Here is a 5,695-nt window from a genome sequence, read left to right as displayed (position 1 = left end):
AATAAGTAAACAAATAAATGTACAACATCATATTAGTTAAGCTAAGTTCTTGGTAAAATAAGTAGGAAAAGGGAGCAGTGTGGAGAAGACTGGTCAGGGAAGTCCTCACCTAGAAGGGGACATCTGAAGCAAGACTTGAGTAAATGAAGTGGAGAAAGACACATACATAACCATTGAAAGAGCACCCCAGATGAAAGGAATCATAGGAGTGAAGACTCACATAGAAATATGCTTGTAGTTTTCAAAACTTCAGTTAAAACTAGTGTGGGCTGAATTTATCTAGTAATCGAGTCCATTGACAACCAGGGCCAGACTAACATTTCACAGATTATGGTAGGGATTGTGGATTTTATTAGATGATTTTTAGTAGGGAGATGACACAATGTAACTAACATTAGAAAATTATCAATTTAGCTCCTGTGTAAGGGTGGATTAGGGGAAGAATGAAAGCTGAGACATGTTACAAAGTTATTAAAGTAGCTTTGAAAACAACAAAATGGCAGCCCAAGTCTTCTCAAATCAAAGTTTTTGATTCTTACATTTTTTTGTCCATTCAACACAAAATTGATAGATCATTCACCATCTTATTTATTCCTCCCCCAGAAGCACTTGAGTTTGACACTATCCTTATATTCAGCCAGAATTAAATGTCATGGTCCTCATGTGATCCTCAACTCCTGCCTTCCGAAAGCTGGACATGGCACTGCTGCATAAGTCATCATACTATGGAAATCTTGCTTCATATTTTCCACCCTTAAACCTTGCCACATTCATTCTATATTTCTAAAATTGATACTTTTGTTTATTTTTTAAAAGATTTTATTTATTTTAAGAGAGAGGGAAAGGGAGAGAGAAAGAGAGGGAGAGACACATCAATGTGTGGTTGCCTCTTGCATGCCTCCTACTGGGGACCTGGCCTGCAACCCAGGCATGTACCCTGACTGGGAATCAAACCAGAGACCCTTTGCTTCACAGTCCGGCACTCAATCCACTGTGCCATACCAGCCAGGGTTGATATTTTTATTTTTATTTATTTTATTTTTTAAATTTTTTATTGTTCAAATACAGTTGTCTCCATTTTTCCCCCTATGCTCTCCCCTGCCCCATTCACCCCCGCCTCCCACCCTCAATCCTTCCCCCCTCTGGCTTTGTCCGTGGGTCCTTTATACATGTTCCTTTATGACCCTTCACCTTTTTCCCCTGTTATCCCCTCTCCTCTGGTTACTGTTAGTTTGTTCTTATTTCAATGTCTCTGATTATATTTTGCTTGCTTGTTTGTTTTGTTGATTAGGTTCTGCTTATAGGTAATGCTAAGTGAAATAAGCCAGGTGGTGAAAGAAAAATACCATATGATCTCACCTATAAGTGCCATTGATACTTTATTTTTTAAATTTATTTATTTATTTTTATTCAGTTACAATTTTCTCCCCATCCCTCCACCCCACCCCAGCTAGTCCCACCTCCCTCCCCTACCTCTACCCTCCCCCTTGATTTTGTCCTTGTGTCCTTTATAGTAGCTCCTATAGACCCCTCTCCCCACTATACCCTCCCCACTCCCCTCTGTCTATTGTTACAATGTTCTTAATTTCAATGTCTCTGGTTCTATTTTGTTTGCTTTTTTCTTTTGTTGATTGTGTTCCAGTTAAAGGTGAGATCATGTGGTATTTGTCCCTCACCACCTGGCTTATTTCACTTAGCATTATGCTCTCCAGTTCCATCCATGCCATTGCACAGGGTATAAGCTCCTTCTTTCTCTCTGCTGTGTAGAATTCCATTGTGTAAATGTACCATAATTTTCTGATCCACTCATTTGCTGATGGGCACTTAGGTTGCTTCCAGTACTTGGCTATTGTAAATTGTGCTGCTATGAACATTGGGGTGCGTAGGTTCTTTTGGATGGGTGTTTCCGGGTTCTTAGGGTATAATCCCAGCAGCGGAATTGCTGGGTCAAAGGGCAGTTCCATTTTTAGTTTTCTGAGGAAATCCCATACTATTTTCCACAGTGGCCTCACCAGTCTGCATTCCCACCAACAGTGCACTAGGGTTCCCTTTTCTCCGCATCCTCTCCAACATTTGTTTGTTGATTTGTTTATGTTGGCCATTCTGACTGGTGTGAGGTGGTGTCTCATTGAGGTTTTACTTTGCATCTCTCTGATGGCTAGTGATGCTGATACTTTAAAAAATGCTTTTCAAAACTCTATTTAAACAGTGCTCATGCAACTTGACTATGGACCATATGAAACTATGGAAAATATAAATGTATGGCTATTTGGAAAGTTAGTTTGAATTCTAATAATTCTAATAATTTAGTTCAGGCTTCCAAAGAATATATGTTCTAAAGGGATTAAATAATTTGATGTGAAAAAGCTCAGTAGTGAAATATAGTTTGGATTCATTGAACAAAATATGTTAATCAGATCTCATTTTTATAGGGCAGTTCAGAGAACTTAACATGAGTTTATGCTTCATGAGTCTCCATGAGATGAAATAATATATGAAGTATTTATCAAACTTAATTGACTATAGAAGTTCTTCCTCTCCTTTTTTTTACTTTTATACATTTTATAGAACTAGAATTCTGCTGAGTATATGCTACTCAGTTATACAACACAATAGTTAAAATAAATTTTAATCTGACATAATCCAAAAGCAGTAACCAATATGATCAAAATCATAACTGAAATGGGTGTAAGAAGCACCACTCTGCTTATACACCCACACAAATCCCATTCTTCAGAGATCTTCTCTTCACAATGTTTCATGATGAAACCATCAGAGGAATACTTTTTTAAATGAAAATGACTCTAGGGAAATAATATCACCCAAACTTTCTCCAGGTTATCTTCCTTGAAAATCAATTTTGGTGGAACCTTATAGAAAAAAGCTTGGTACTATTTATTTCTGGCCACTAGATTATAAAGACAGAAAGAGGTTCCTGATGTTACACATTCACAGTAGAGCAGAGCTATGTATGACTCATTTACTCACTTAGGGGCCTCCAGAATGCCCTAGATGAATGCTATTTGTTGGATCCTTCTGTTCAGCCTTTTCATATTTTTGTTTCAATGTGAATAACCAGTTACAAAGAACCAGAGGGTGTGTTCACACATTTTCCTCCTCTTTGTTAAGGTACACTTCACAGCCCAAGTGTAACAAGTAGTGTTTTCACACACCTGAGTCCTTCCAGGAACTATTATCTGACTCTATAGGCGCTGGAGACTTTAGACAGGTTCAGGATTGATAGAACCACTTTCCATCAGCAATTGCTTTGTGCCAAAAAAGAAGAAGGTTGTGTCAGATGGGTTATATTTTCTTTGGACAATCTATAGTGGTTGTTCCACCTTATTTTTCCACAATACAAGACGTAATGAAAATGGCATGGGTTTTAGAATAAAAAACACCTTCAACTCCAAAAAAGTACTTCATGTACACAGGCCTATTTTTTAATCTTTTAATGAGAAAAGAAATCAGCCTACTTCATTGGGATGTCATGTGAATTAATGTGATTTAAAATCTGTAATGTTTAGAATACAAGTCTGGCAGGGCAGTCACCTTGACCATGTTATTCTGTCTTACTCCAAGGTGCCTAGGGCAGCATCTTGCATGTAATAGGTACACAATGTTTTTCAACTGTACTGGTCAAACACACTTAGCTCACTGAATCTTTTTTTCTTGAATCACAGGCCCCAACATAAATGAGATCATCAGTGATACAGGATGGTTTTGTCAAAAAGTTTATATTTACCATAAATAATGACTTGTAATATTGGAAGCCTATTAGGTGGCCAGCTCAATTGTAATTCTATTAATTTTTCTCCTCCTATTATAAACTTTTTATAAAGAGCAATAATAATGGATATTTTTATGTTTTTGGACAGTTATAAAATTTAAAGGTGATTTTAATACTTGGACCTAAAAGAAAACTGGCATTTACTTGGAAATTTGACATAAATAGTTCCAATAGAATAAAAATCTAAAGATTGCAGGTGTGTATGGCTTTTGTCACTCTTCCTTATAGTGTTATAAAATGAATAACTGGACATTTTATTTGAGAAACACTTTTCTTTAAATAGTTTATACTTTCTGTTGCTCTATTTTATTATAAATTTTCTAATTTTTAAATAAATATTTACTAGGTTTATATCCTCTTTTTTTAAAGATTTTATTTATTTATATTTAGAGAGGAGGGGAAGGGAGGGAGAAAGAGGGAGTGAAACATCGATGTATGGTTGCCTCTAGCACACCCCACACTGGGGACCTGGCCTGCAACCCAGGCATGTGCCCGGACTGGGAATCAAACCTGCGATGCTTTGGTTCACAGGCTTGCACTCAATCCACTGAGCTACACCAGTCAGGGCCTATTTTATTATAAATTTTCTAAATGACTCTATACGTCATCCTCCTTCCTGTCCTGCCCAGGCACATGGTTATTTCTATCTTACATACTATTTTCAACATACAAACTAATAGGTAAAAGAAATTATGCACATGGAATTTTGATTTCTCTTTTGTTCCCCTCAATAGAAACATGAGAACTTCACCCTTGAACCAGGAGAGAGGTCAAGTGTTTTTTGGTAATGTTTGCATTATATGACTATGGGAAACAGAGAAAACTTAGGAAAATAACAGTTGAGTTAGGATGTACTCTTACACCTACTGTCACTCACCGACATTGGTGAAAACTGCTCTCTTCTAAATACACTGTGAATAAGAATGTGTGTATTAGGGGTGAAGTAAATTAGGATAGGGATGTAGAAAGGGAATTGGAAGGATATATAAGGTCTGTCCAGAAAAAGTCCAGCCTTTGTTAATATATCAAGAATAGTTTGCACGACATTGTTGTAACCTGGCAGCCAAGGTTACAATGAGCACTTCCTCATTGCACAAACATGCACATGCATGACTGGAATGCACAGACATGAACAATGAGTACTTCACTGTACTAGTCAGTAGGGGGCAGTAGATGCAGTTGACTGAGTATGTGCACTGTGTGGCTGTTGCATTCAAAATGACTGAGCAACTAGAGCAAAAAAATCTGTATCAAATTTCATGTAGGGCAGAACCAAGATGGCGGCATAGGTAGACACACTGCGCCTCCTCCCACAACCAGAACTGACAGAAAATCGAACGACAAGGAAGTCCGACACCAAGGAAATAAAAAATAAACATTCTTTAAAAAATAAACATTCATCCAGACCTGTAGGAGGGGCGGAGACGGGCAGCCGGGGGCGGAGAGGACTGGTGTTGCAGTGGCGGGACCCAGACTGGCAGAGTGTGGGACGAACGGGGCAGGCAGTCTGACCACTAGCAGACCCTGCGGCCCCATTCATGCAGATAAACCAGAAGGAACGGCGGGGAGCAAAGCAGGCCGTGCAGCCCAGGGCTCCAGCTCAGGGAAATAAAGCCTCAAACCTCTGACTGGAAACGCCTGTGGGGGTTGGGGCGGCAGCAGGAGAGACTCCCAGCCTCACAGGAGAGGTCATTGGAGAGACCCACAGGGGCCTAGAGTGTGCACAAGCCCACCCACTCAGGAACCAGCACCAGAGGGGCCCAGTTTGATTGTGGGTAGCGGAGGGAGTGACTGAAATCCGGCAGAGAGTGGAGCGGGCGCCATTGCTTCCTCTCGGCCCCTCCCCCATGTACAGCATCACAGGGCAGTAACCAGTGTTACCCCCCCCCTGGTGAACACCTAAAG

The sequence above is a fragment of the Desmodus rotundus genome, chromosome 5, assembly GCF_022682495.2.
Source record: "Desmodus rotundus isolate HL8 chromosome 5, HLdesRot8A.1, whole genome shotgun sequence".
In the NCBI taxonomy this organism is placed as follows: domain Eukaryota; kingdom Metazoa; phylum Chordata; class Mammalia; order Chiroptera; family Phyllostomidae; genus Desmodus; species Desmodus rotundus.
Note: the sequence above shows the minus strand (reverse complement) of the source record.